Raw genomic sequence first — 15,083 nt, forward strand, 5'->3', positions numbered from 1 at the left:
GCCTGCCTGGCCTCCCAGCTTCCGCATAGTGAGAGCCGATCTTCATGACGCACATAGCTTGCTGGGATTGGCCAGCAGTAGCTATTTAAGTGTGCTCCGGGGTTTCCAAGGGGGCAGAAGATTGTATCAAGGTTCCTGAATAAAACTGCTTGAAGAAGATTTTCGTTGGTCCTGTCTTCCTTGCTGGTCGAGTTAGGGTCTTGGCATGGGTAGAAAAGATTTAGGAACATGGAGTGTACGATATTCTTCTAAATAATATTTTTATTCTATACGTCACAGGTTCATTCTTGTGACATACAGTTCAATTTTCTAGGGTTTCCCTGTTTCTCAAAGTCAGTATTTTCCCTACTGACCTTGAATAGGATGAATATTGTATTTCAATTTCTTATTGTAAGTTCCTTGATAAGGGACTTTGTAAATATTCCTCAATGTGTACTCAAAAATTTTTTTCCAATTCCATTTTCTGCAATGATTTTGGTCACAAGTGGGTCCAGCTATAGAATGAGTATAACAGTGTAAATACTGTGTAGCTACTTCAAATGATAAACTCCCAAATCCTTATTTTATCGAAAAATTACCAGACATCAGGAAAGCAAAGGACAACATGGACTATTGAGTTAGGATTCTTATCCCATTTGATATTAGTACTAAACTATGTAGCTTCCCGTATTCCCACGGCCAGAGTTGGGGGTTTAGGATGTTTTACCATGATTCTTTGTTCAGGCCAATCCTAAGATGCTGGATGATGTGCAGGGAGAAACGTGGCTTGAGGAGAAGTTAAATATCTACTTCAATAGGTTCACAAAAACAGGAGGGAGTCTATTTGAAATTGTCATTTGTGAATTCTACATTCTTGACATAGTTGGGCAGAATCCATGTTAACATTCCACTTAACCACATAGGTGTAGGAGCCACCAAAATCATATGTTTACTGTAGAGGGCCGCAATAACATTCACCACCACTAGATGGCACTGGCTTCCTCTTCGCCCCATGAGGAAGGCCGAGCTAGACAAGATGGCGCCGGCCTTCACCGAGGCAGCCGACTTCCTTTCAGGAAGTTAACTGTGTGCGCATGTGCAAGAGTGCCTTCGTGCCAGGTCTTTGCCCACTCCAGGGTGTGCCTGATGAGATCATGGGTAAGCGACCAATCAGGTGTGGATGTGCCTCGCTAGGGTGTATATAAGCATGCCATGCTGGCACTCGGGGCTTCCTCCTTAAGATATCAATAAAGTTTGGTCGCAGCTAGGATTCCTATGTCCACACGTGTTTTCGTGCTGGCGAGGTCGCGTGTGGGACAGTGTACATCAGCCAACCAAACTAGATAAGATTTATGAAGGTAAGAAATGCATTCTGCCAGAAACCTGAAAAAGTTATTTCCTGAGAGACACAGATACAGTATGGCAAATACAGAAGTGAATGCTAGTAGCAAACCAGTGAACTGAAAACGGAACTCTTGTTGGTAGATTTTGAAAAAGGATTAGAAGAGCTGAAGGTACTTTCAACACCTTAAGAACAACAATGCCAGTGAACCAGAGCTTCTCATACTATACCAATAAACAGAGAAAGGACATGGACTGAGCTATGGCTCCAAATGCACATGTGGCCGACTATGGCCTTTTTGGGCAACATTGGAAAGAGAAGCCCTTGTCCTCCCTTGTACATCTTTCAGTTCAAGGGAATGTCATGGGGGAGAAAGGCTGGTGTGAGAAGAAGGAAATGGGAATGGGTAAGGATCTTATGGGCAGGAAACTGGGAAAGGAAATTATATTTGAAATGTAAATATTGAAACATCCAGTTAAAAAAAAAGCAGTAAAATTTGCTAAAAAATAAAACAAAAATGAAAGTTATAAAAAAAAAGAAAAAGCTGCCAAGTAATCACACATATTGACTCATGAATCTGAAGTGGTGTTCAGAGTAATACTAGTGGAAAGACTGAGATGATGAAGTCTCAACTAGAAGCACTTCTCTCTCCCAGATATCAGTGTCAGACACAAACTGCACTATAGGTATCCAAAGCATGATGCATTTACACTGAGCTGAGGAGACAATACTTGTCTTTGCTTTGTTTCTTTGGACCTTTTTCTTCAGGGCAAAAAGAGTAAAGCCATGAGCTCTGAGGGGAACAGCTGTGCCCTTCCCAACAACTGGCTTTTGGAATGAAGAAACTGATTATATGAACTCTCTGACTTCCAGGAACCACATCAAGCAGGGAAGTCCAGATGATTCTGAGAGGATCGCAGCTCCTGATTACCATGTGTGGAAGGCTCAGATCAAGGCTGTTTCTTCAGTGAACTCACTCAATCCGTACCCAAGACACACCGAGCTTTCCCGTGGACCACTTATTTCTTCCTTTTTTTATAAAAAGACAGAAGTCCAGCTTCCTTCTCTTTTATCTCCCTACCAAATGGCTGTTTAGTGGGAATAAGAGGAAAAGAGTTAACCCTAGAGATCCTCAATAAATATCCAAGAGGGGGTTGCTGTCACCATGACACTTGTGACATCACAGAAGAAGCTCGGGGTCTCCAGGATACAAGAGATTTTTCATGGAGGGCCTAATGATGATGTCACTGAGAACGCCATGTCCTACCTGCTGAACAGCTTTCCTTACATCGACCAGATTTGAGGGTGCCTTTTCCAGGAGTGTCTCCTGTGACACAGTGGAAACCTTTACATACTACATCTCTCTAAAGCTAGAGACCTCTCTTTGCTTCATTAGTACTTACATGTTTGGAATAGAGAGTGTTGGTCAGGGGCTTGGCATGGGTAAAAAGTATCTAAGAACAGGGGGTGGAGGAGATTATTCTGGGTAATAATTCCGCTCCCAGGTCCATTCCTGTGACAGACAGTTCAAGTTTCTAGGTTTTCTCTGTTTCCCAAAGTCCAATATTTTCCCTCCAGACGTTTAGTTGAATGAATATTGTATTACATTTTCTTATTGTACATTCTTTGAAAGAGGACTTTATATATATTCCTGAATGTGAACTCAAAAATTCTGTTTTCCAATTTTATTTTTTGCAATGATATTGACAACAAAGTGGCCCAGCTAAATCGTGAATATAACAATATAAATATTTTATACCTACTTCTAATGACAATCTCCCAAATCCTTATTTTATACAAAAATCACCAGCCATCAGTAAAGCAAAGGACAACATGGACCCTAGAATGTGGTTCTGAATTTCTTTTAGTCTTGAAAAATTTTGCGTAGAAAGTTTTGTGGGTGTATTTGTGTCTTTATCTGTCCACTGGTGGTCCTTCCGGGCTACAGGAGTTGGCCTCTTCATGTTCCATATCACCAACGTAAGTCACATCTTAGATCACCCATTGATTCGTGGGTACCTCCCTTATCCAGGTCTCTTTCTCTTCCTGGAGGTTTCTCCCACCTCCTCATCTCTAAAAGTTCAAGATTTCCTTTCCTTCTCCTGACTATCGGATCATATCTCCTGTCCCTTACCACGCAGGATCCATTCTCCTCTACCTTCCTTCTCCCACCTAGTTCCTTCCCTCAATCTCCCTCCAAGACTATTTTATTCCCCATTCACCTGAGAGTCAATCATCTGCACTTGGGCCTTTCTTCTTGTTTATCTTCTTTGTATCTATGAGCTTTGTGGAGGACGTCCTGTAGTTTATGGATAATATGAACTTATTATTTAGCAATTTCAACAACCCTGCTGGTTCATATTATTATAGTAGTATGTTAACATTGAAATTTATAATTTAGTATGAGTGAATGTCAGGAGGAGCAAATTTAAGTAAAAAGCAACTTAAAACATAAATCAAAACACAGATTTTACCAGTTGACATTCTTATAATAATAATACTCTACTACCATGAGTTATTACTGTCTCACAGGTGATTTTTTAAATGATACCAAAATTTGGCAGGCAAGTGATGCTTTTACCAAATAATTATGGATAATATGACTAAGATCAAATAAGATAAATATATTGTTTTCATTTTGATATCACTTGCTGGCATTTTTCCTCAAACATGATATATAATATAGCATTAAACATTATGGTATTAGTTTTAAATTTTAATATTTATTTTAACCTAACCTATAAAGTAACAGGCTGCCTTATGTTATTTTTGTAGACATTCAACCTCATCCTTGCTTCCTCAGTTCTTTGTTCCCTCCTGCCTTATGACCCTCACCACTTATACTAGTGTCTCTTCATTATTCTTACTTCTACATTCATATCCCACATGTTCAATATGTTCCATACCACACTCTAAAAACCCTACTTTCTAATCTCTGCGACCTATACCCGCTAAATAAACTCAAACCACCCACAGCTTCTCATAAATACAAGTATATGAAAAGGAGATTCTATTATCCACATGAGAAAGAACACATGGTATTTGCCTTTCTGAATCTTTGTTTCCTTACTCGGTATATTTTCTACTTACATCTATTTTCCTGAAACCATCATAGTTTAGTTTTCCTGGGCTGAATGAAATAACATTGTGTATATTGTCACATTCTTATGTATCTACGTATCAATGATCATTCCTTACTATTCTCAATAAAACAGCAATAGATTTCTTTGTGAAAAATGATGAGAAAGCTCAGATAGAGAAGTCAAGATTAATTACTGACAAACTAAGAAAAAATTTCCAAAGATAAAAATTTGTGGCTATGTTAACTAGATCAGTGTATTTTAACATTACTAAAGGATGTGGTATTTATAATGTTTTAATACTAATTAAAATTGTAGAATATTCAATACTTTAGAAATGCTTATAAAATTGTCCATCACTAAGTGATATTTCCACTAAAAATTTAATCTTTTTATAAAATATTTTGGTTATATATATATATATATATATATATATTTAAAATAAAGAACATTAAGAAGTTACTGTCATAAAATTCAATAACAACACCAAAGACCGGTTATATGAATTAACAACGGACTAGAAGTTATTGAAAACCTCTCCAGTTAAATTAAGAGACTTAGAAAAAAGATAGCATTTTAATAGAAGTGCACATGTCAAACAAGATACAATAAAATCCCTAAACTCTACTAAGATGGTTACTATGCATTCCTATGTGCTAAGGTTTCATCAACATGGTATATAAAGAGAAGGTATATATTAGAAAAATATATTCATGTTTAACATACTAAATTTCTTCACAAAACCCAAGCAGACACTTCTCTTTTTTGTTGCTTAAAAAGTATGTACAAAGCACGGATTTTGATTATAACACTAATATTTCAAAACTATCATTACATATGCAAAGATCTTAAAACAAAACCCAGAGTTTTCAGAGCAACCATTCAAACTTAAGAAGGAAAAGAAAACATTTTAAGTACATAGATGTGCGTAATGAAGTCCCCAGCTAACCAGTAACAGACGGGTCAAATTTATTGTTCTATATATTCCATAGAATACTCTCTCCCAGTTCCTTAGCATACATTATTGCTCATCTTTCTCTGTTTCTTATCTTCTGAGAGCAGGTGGTATTGGCCTGAAATCCACCATTCTTCATTCACAATATAAAAACCCTTTAGCTAATCACAGAAAAGCCTTCAAAGTGTATTTACATAGGTTTATTTAATACAAATTCAGCTTATAGTTTAAGGGGAATAGTGATGGAAAACATCTTTTCATACATACTGTTGAGGAAAGCTTGTTGTAATTTCCAAACCCAATGAGCCCATAAAGAAAACACACAATCTGGTTATTATAATTATAATCTATAAACGTGTATTGGGTAGATCTAACGTTATCATAACTTATTCCCCAAAGATAAACCCCCTTGCTACATGTGCTTTCTCCAGGCCGTATGGGTTGTTTCCATCATTCCTTCCTCCTCTTTTTCTTCAGTCCTCTCCCTTCCCCTCTTACCCTCTTCTGACTCTCTACCTAACCCCACCGTCAAACCTCTAGTACCAACTTTCCCCTCCGTCTCTCAGTAATAGGCTCTAGCATTTACTGACCGGTTAAAATGGGAAGAAGGTTCATATGCGATCACCAGAGTCCATGACAGAGGGCTAGTCGGGGGAAACCTCCTTTGACGAAGCAGATAAATATCAGGTTACAAATTGCATTTTCTGGGGGAAGAGGAAATCTGTATAATGCTTTCCATATCTATCCAGTGGATTCTGAGAAAATGGGAAATATTCTTCCTAAAGACACAGCTATACTACACCTGATCTTATATCTGAAAAGACCTGCCATACCGCAAGGACATGTACTCCATCATGTTCCTAGTGGATTTATTAATAATGAACAGGAAATAGAATTAAGCCAGATGCCCCTCAACCAAACAATGGCTACAGACAATGTGTTTCATTTACACAATGGAATACTACGCAGCTATGAAAAATAAGGACATTGAGAAGCTGCTGTCAAGTATATGGAATGAGAAAGTCTTGTCCTGAATGAGGTAACTGAGACCCAAAATAACATGTACACATTCACTTAAAAGAGGGTATTAGCCGTAAAGTACAGAATTCACACACTACGATCTACAGAACCAAAGAGGCTAAACATGAAGAAAGACCCAAGAAAAATGCTTGAATTTCACCCAGAAGGAGGAATAAAATAATGAGGGGAGGCAGATGGAAGGAAAGGATTGGGTGGCTGAGGGGATGGGAAGGGAAATGGGGTTTGAGAATCATTTCTGGGGACAGGCAGGCAAGAGGGACAGAGGGCAGGAGAATAGACTAAATCAGTGACTGTCCAGGGTGGGCGCTATCTCTATGATTATCCTGCAGTCTGCGATGGGTGAGGCTGCCCTGGCGTCCATGAGGGTGACTTTAGCTGAGACTCGGTGCAGTGGGGATACGGAGACTGAAATGGTCACTTTCTGTATCCACGGAGGACCCCAGGTGGAAGGTTAAGGACACAAACACACGCCCAAAATTTTGACCCAGATATTGCCTTTTCTATAATAGACACAAGGACAGAGATGGAAGAGGAAAAGAGGGAATGGCCAAAGGATACGTGACCGGATGTGAGACTTATCCTATGGGCAGACGGCAAACCCTGACATTATTAATGGTCCTTTCTCATGTTTGCAGACGGGAGGGTAGCGTTATTGTCCTCTGCAGGCTCCACCGAGAGCCGACTGACACAGAAGCACAGACACACGGACAAATATAGGATGGAGCTCAGTGAGTCTCACTGAGGAGCTGAGGGAAGGACTGAGAGCAGCAGAGGAGCACAATGGTCCTCACGTGCGGTCACTATCCCGTCGCCTGTCTGTGGATCCTGTTCTCCTACCCAGCTGCGTTTTCAGGACCTGGTGGGAGACGATGAATCTCGTCCTGCAGAGACTTGATGTGCCAGGGGAGAGGGTGCACCCAGAGGGGTCCTCCACTCTCTCAGAGAAGAAGGGGGGAGGGTAGGAGGAGGGACTGTAAATGGTGGGACCCTGGAGTGGTGTGGTGACAGGGCCGCATTCAGAGTGTTACCTGGTGAATAGATACAACCATTCTAGCAAGGGCATGACATCATGGGGATGGGGCATGACATCATGGTTATGGGGCATGACATCATATCGGTGGGGGAATGATATCATAGGGATGGGGGCATGAAATCATGAATCTTAAGAGAAAATAGATGAAACTAAAAGAAAGAAATCAGCCCGAGAGGGAGCTGAGACCTAGAGACACAAACATGGCGGCGTTTACCTATGGATGGTATCGGCCATGAGATAAATCTTATTCTATCTACGATCCAAACATGCAGAGAGGACACAGGAAAGGAGAAGGCCCGTGAGGGGGAAAGCATCGACCTCTCTGAAAGGAAAACTGGAACAGATTCTGTGGGTGAGTGAGGACGACTGAGGACAGGAGCAGAGGGTCGGTGGGGACGATGGAGGGAGAGCGCGGTGCAGAGAGAACCGGCCAGAATTAGGGGACACACGGGTTAATGCAGAAACACGATGGATGCGCTGGTTAGTTCATGGTGTCTATAGGGCAAACTCCGGAGGATTTAATCTGACGGAGAACGCAGAGTCGGAACCTGCAATCCTTTGAAATAGAGCAAGTGGGACCTCAGGGTGGGGATGGGGCACACTCAGTGGAGTCGGTTTCTGAGGAGGTCACATGGAGATCCCTGAACAGCAGACCGAGGCTGGGACAGAGTTTATAAAGATATAGCAAATGAGGCCTTCCTGGTACCTTAAGCCTCCATCGATGTAAATGCACATGAAAACCCCTTCCCCCTCTCCAAGGTTTGTGTAGCCCTCGTTCACCATGAGTAAAATATATGCACACAACCATAGCGTGTCCCTGAACACCTTCTAACAGAGCTGTGACACGGAAATCCTTGGAGCAACCCCCAACTCACTTGCAGGCAGAACAAGATTCTGTTGACTGACTGGTTCCTGGTCCCTCTTCATCCATTCACACCTGTTGTGCGCCTGGACACTCTAGGAAGGAGACAAGAGATGAGTGTATGTGTGTGTGTGTGTGTGTGTGTGTATGTGTGTTTGTGTGTGTGCGTATGTGTGTTTGTGTGTGTGTGTCTCTGTGTCTGTGTGTATCTGTATATTGGTTATCGTCTGTGTGTCTGTGTTTGTGTATATGTGTGTGTATGTGTGTGTGAGTGTGTCTTTGTGTGAGTCCGTATGTGTCTCTGTGTTTATGTGTCTCTCTGTGTGTGTATACGTGTGTGTGTGTCTGTGTGTTTGTGTATGTGTGTCTGTGTCTGCGTGTTTGTCTGTGCCTGTCTGTCTGTGTCTATCTGTGTGTATGTCTGTTTCTCTAACTGTCTAGGTCTCTTTGTGTGTGTTTCTGTGTATCTGTGTGTGTGTGTGTGTATGTGTGTGCATGTGTGTGTATGTGTGTTAATCATGCATAAGCTAAGCATCCTCACACACAGACTGTCTGGATTGCTTTTCTTCTGGAAGGTTGGCGAATCTTTCTCTTGTCCTAAGAAAAGACCACCCTGGTTCTCAACTCTCTCTGTGAAGCCATGACATTTTGAGTGATTTTCATGTATGAGGAGTCTGTCCTTGTGAAAATTGCTTTCATGGATACAATAAACCTTGAAAAACACATTTCAACATTTACTTACCATAGTCTGTGATCCCTTGAGGGGATTACTCCATTATTATTATTATTATTATTATTATTATTATTATTATTATTATTATTACAGGATTATTCCATTATATTGTTATCTCCATTGTTAACAGTGTTGAAGTTCACTGAAGGCAGGAAGAAAGATTTTGTTTCCTGTGGGTCCTATTGGACGGCGATGTTTTGGTTCTTGAAACTGAAAGTTTTATTTTCATGTTCCCAAGAGCAAATACATGGAAGGACAGAAAGTTCCTTGGTCTTCTACATGAGAGTGACACCCTCACGTAGTCCTCTGATCTATTTGAGAAACAGAATTTAGACAAGCAATGAAAAGGTTGGTGACCAAAGACCCAAGTTAGGGAGACATAAGACAGTTTTCCACAATGTTTCGGGCTTTGGGGATTGGTAGACATTACATAACCATCTTTTCATTCATAGCAGGAATAGTCAAAATTATTATATAATAGTAGGCAGAAAATTTTAACAACATGTGTGTGCTGGCTAATTTAAATTCCCGTATTTCATCTCTAGAACATTATATATTCTCTTTCAGGTTCTTCTTGAAATTCTTTGAAGACGTGAAAACCGGTATGTGTTTATGTGTTCACATTCATAAAGCATGGCCGTCACTCTAGTGATGGACAGACGACACGACTGTCAAGAGGCAAACTGACATTCTTGCGAAAGAAATAAATCTTCAACTTCATGGAGGGAGTTTCATTCTTAGGTGCAGAAGTTTAAAATCCCCTGAGAAAGCTTCCTACAGCTACCATTTCATGTATATTGTAATATCCTAGGATGTGGGTTTGTTCTCTGCATTTTGTTTCAAGATATACAAGAAAGTTTTGACTGCGTGTACTATTTGGAGATGTTATCTTTTATCTTTTCTATAGATGGATTCTGGGTTGTAGACTCTCAGGCGTTTTCTGATCCATCCCTCACAGTAAGGGCTGCAAGTGAGATGAGTCTTCTTCAGGAATAAAGGAGAGAAGACAGATAAGGTAATAGATGACTCCCTGATGTATTTATACCTGTGAATCTGAGATGACTGTTGTCATCAACCTGTATATATAAACTTTAACTTTACAACAAAGTACACTCACATGAGTTTAAACCTTTGTACTTTTCATTGTGTAAATATTTGCAATAAAGAGAGCTTTCAAAGTGATAAAGTTGTGTGATGTGTGTAACTCATTTAATAGATTCTCTTGTATAACTAATAGAATATATAAATGGTTTTCCTTCATGTTGAATGTAATGAAGACAGTGTCTCTTCTAACAATATATGTTGTAATTCTGGCCTCTATAAAATTGAATATGTGCATATCTTACCTAAACCTCCACCACAATTACTTATGGGATACTTCCTATACTTACTCAGTGTTTTTTTCCTAAATATTGAGTTTAAAATGCATTTAGCAGAATAGATATTGAGGAGGATGGAGGGAGGGAGGAAACTGAATGGGAGGGAAGGTAGGGAAGGGAGTGGACTTTGGAGGAATCAGCTGTAGGGAAAGCAGGGAAAAGGGAATGGAAATCACAAGTGTGGGGTGCGCATCTCTAGAACGTGCAAGAGAACAGGGAAAGGCGAATCCCCAGGGTGTCTATTGGGGTGACTCTAACAGTGGGGATACAGATCCTTAATTGTCCACTTCTGTAGCCAGGCATGATTCCCAGTGATGTGAAAAAGACAAATCCCACCCACAAAACCTTCAATCCAAAGTGAACACAGCCTACAAAAACTTCAGAGACAGAGATATATAGAGCAGACATGGAAGGAACGTCCAACCAATGGTTAGCGCAGATTGAGAACTACCCCGAGGGCAATCACTGATCCCTGACACTATTAAAGATTCTCTATCGTGCTTGCAGACAGAATCGTAGCATAACTGTCCTCTAAGTGACTCCACCCAACTGCTGAGAGAAACAAGTGTAAAGATTCACCACCAAACATTAGCTGGAGCTTGGGGAGTCTTTCAAAAAAAAAAAAAACAGGTGAAGAATAGAGGCCCAGATGGTTTGACGGATTCCACAGGAAGACAAATAGAGTCAACTCACGGGGACTCTTGGGGTTTGCCAAAGACTGATCCACCAACCAGAGAGTGAACGTGGACTGAACCTGAGCCCCCAGGACATAGGAAGGAAATGTGTAGCTTTGTCTTTTTTTTTATGGGTTCCCCCGACAACGGGTGTTGGCGTACCCTGAAGATGGAGACCGATATTGGGATGAAAAGTGAGTAAATAAATAAATGAATTTTAAAGACACAGATGTCCCATCTACAGACAACATGTTTTGGGAAAGCCCATTTCTAGTTGTTCGGTACCCACATGAAGACAAAGCCTGTGGAGGGCCTATGCCCTTAAAGGCCATAATCCCTTTCATTCTGTTCTTCCATCAGAGTCCCTAAGCTCCACCCGTGGTTTGGATAGTGGGTTTCTGCTTCTGTCTGAGTCAGCACCTTAGTGGAGTCTCTCAGAGGGAAGCCATGAAATACTCCTGTCTGCAAGCATAACAGAGCGTCATTAATAGTGTCAGGGATCGGTGCTCATCCATGGGGCGGGTCTCAATCTGCACTAACCATTGGAACATTCCTCACTCTCTGCTCTATGCACGGCCCCTGCATGTCCTGTGGTCAGAATAAATTTTGGGTCTAAAGTTGGTGTCTCTATCACTCCATTTTGGTTGCTCTCTGGCTCCAGGAGATGGCTTCTTCAGGTCCATATCACTGAGGCTGTGAGTCTCGGCTAAGGAAACACCCATGATTCATGGGCATCTCTTACCCCAGCTCTCTGCCTCTTTCTGGATGTGACCTCTTCCTCCCCACCCCATCCATCTAGGCTGCTGTGTCTGGCCTCAGTAGCAGAGGGTGTGATCACAGAGACTGGATATGCAAGGTGAGGAGATACCCGTGGGGTCCCCTCCTGCTCAGAGGAGAAAGGGCTGGGGGAAGGATTGTGAGAGGGGTGGACTGGAGGGGGGCAGTGTGCAGCATGTAAAGTGCATAAATAAACAAATAACTATGAAAATAACTAAGTCTACTTGAAGGTAAGAAGCAGGTGTGTGTGTGTGTGTGTGTCTGTGTGTTGGTTTATGTAACTAACTAAACTTGAAGGTAAGAATAGGTGTGTGTGTGTGTGTGTGTGTGTGTGTGTAAGTAAGTAAACTTGAAGATAAGAACAGTTGTGCGTGTGTCTGTGTGTGTCAGTGTGTGTGTTTTTCTGTGTGTATGTGAGTTTGTGTGAATATATATATATATATATATATATATATATATATATATATATATATATGAAGGTAAGAAGCTGGTGGGTGTGTGTTTAATATTAAATTATCACATTTGAGAAAACAGTGGTCTATGCAGAAAACAGGACAGCTTAGGCACTATACTCACAAAAAATGGCGTTTGCGGAAGATGAAGAAATGATTCATTGATTAATAGCATTATCTGTTCTTCTAGAGGACCTGGGGCCGATCCCCAGCTCCCGAGTGACAGCTCACAAGTGGCTGTCATTTCAGCATCACGGAATCTCACACCCTCTTCAACCTCCTGGACACTAGGCATGAATGTGCTGCACACGTGAACAAGGAGGTAAAACTCTTACATATGTACAACAAAAAGTATAAAAACAGAAGAGCAGTTCCTGCTTGACATAATTTGATTTTCGTGAATATTCATAGTGATGATCACAGTCAAATAAAGACTTTATTGATCTATAGTGCAATCAAAGCCACTAAACGTTAATGATCACATGAGTCACTTAAAATCTATTTATTTAAAAATTTGCAATAAAAATATGCAGTCATTAAATTAAAATTTTATTAATATACAAATTAATAAACTTTGTTATTCTCATAGAGAGCTGAAAATAATACTTTCCACATATTTGTTTGGCTTCCATAAATATTGCAGTTTGTGGTTAGTTTGTTGTTGATTTTTGTAGGAGTTCATTTCCAGGTATTAGCCCATAGACTCTATAAACTCATGCAGAATACACTACAGGAACGTAGGCTCTCCTGTGTTGAATCCAGGAACGTTGCCATCTGTTTTCCTTCTTGTCTGATCAATTTCCTCTACGTACATTTCACGGATAATTTTGTTCTTGGATTCCTCCAGCTTTGTCAAGCTGATAGCTGATTGCTGAAAACTGGAGAATATTTAATTTTTGAATGTCATTTTTGAAGCTATTCCCTGATGTCTGCACTCTCAAGGTTGTAGATTTTCAAATGCACGGCCAAATGAACAGCTATTCAGGGACTAAACATGCCTTATAAATACTGATGTTTTGACGTTTTGAAAGAAGAAGTCAGAAAGGAATGGTGTTTGGGGTAAGGGACTCTGTGGGGAAAACAGGAAGGATGACAGCATTTGAGACATAAATAAATTAGTAAAATAAATAAATACAAAAAAATAAAGCAGAATTCAATCTATACAGGAAAATCAGATTTAATTGATAGGAAACAGTATGCTTTTATATCATAATATAATTCCTGAATTTTATATACTTTAATCAATCTAATGACTAATTCTCAAAAAATCAGAAAATTAAAAAAAAATATGTTACAAGTAACACAGTAGGTTGACCGAATCATAACAACAATGTTTCTAGAACTGTACACTTTCTAGCCCGTGTCCAATCCAGAAATCCAGTTGACATTTAGTTATTGCATGTCTTACGTCATTCTATTCTGTGACAACTCATTACTATTTTTATATTCTGTGACCACACCTTTGAAGATTAATAATTACTTTGCTGTAATGTCTCTGAATTTGGATTTACACAGTGGTATTTCTCTTTTAGGTTGAGATTATACGTACTTGACACAGATACCAAAACGTGTTTCTTGCTTTGCTTATCGTAGTTAAGCAGTAGGAGGACACCTGTCATCTTAACAACACCCAATTACGGAGCAATGAAGTTATTTTAAATTATTTTCCTTTCATAGTTAAAGTATTTTAATGTATTTTTCTTTTGTATTTTCTTTTAAAGTAATAGAAGTAATAGGAAAATTACTTAAAGCCTATATAAAGACTGTGTGTCTCTTCAAAACTTTAGTATTTGTTTTCAGCATCTCGGTCATTTTTTTACAACATTTTGACCTGAATGGTCCTTACTGCATGTAAGTAGACTCAGAACCATGAGTCCGAGGAGAATATAATTATTGTCTTTCTGTTTGGGTGACTCATGCCTAAAACATTACTGTAGTTTCAGTGTCATGGTAATTTTTTTAATGTCTTCCATATTTTCAGCACACTTAAATGGAATTTTATTTTTGTTTAATTATACTCATAAAGAGTCAATATTATAATTTTATGTTATTTTATTTTCTTGTTGAATAGCAACCTGAATCTAATTATCTGACACTAGCTGACTTTTATGTGTATTCTGTCACTTGTAAACCCACTTCAATTCCTGTATAATGTGTGCATTCAGGCATGTGTATGTGTGTGTGTGTGTGTGTGTGCGTGTGTGTGTGTGTGTGTGTGCATGCGTGTGTGTGTGTGCGTGCGTGTGTGCATGTGTGTTTGTGCGTGAGTGTGTGTGTGTGTGTGTATGTGTGTGTGTGCGTGTGTGCTTATCTAAAACTATGATATTGATGTTGAGAATCACCTGGCTGAAATTCTTTTCCTCCACCCTATAGAAATCAAACAGTGGAGGAAAGACGACTCCTGTTCCAAAATCATAGGCCCTGGGTGCCCAGAACTGACGTATGGACTGACCAAATGGTACACAAAGCAGAGGCTAAAAATTCACTAACCTGAGAACTACTTAGCAGTTCTAGTCCAATGCAATGAATGTACATGTACTGAGGGATATGGAATTGTAGCATAATGAGCTGAGATCATTTAAAAGAATTTCTGGATTGGATAGGAATGGACACAGAGAATTTTCAAGGCCCCTGAGACATTAGCATGTGGTTTAAACTCTGTCCAGATGAAAATGTTTAAGTACTGGACTGATCTACTAAAGTAATTTAGTAGCAAGCAAACTTTAGAATTGTTTGCAATTAAACATGGTGGGGAATAAAGAGAACACTCTAAAAC

This window comes from Rattus norvegicus, chromosome 11 (genome assembly GCF_021556685.1).
Source record: "Rattus norvegicus strain SHRSP/BbbUtx chromosome 11, alternate assembly SHRSP_T2T, whole genome shotgun sequence".
Lineage (NCBI taxonomy): Eukaryota > Metazoa > Chordata > Mammalia > Rodentia > Muridae > Rattus > Rattus norvegicus.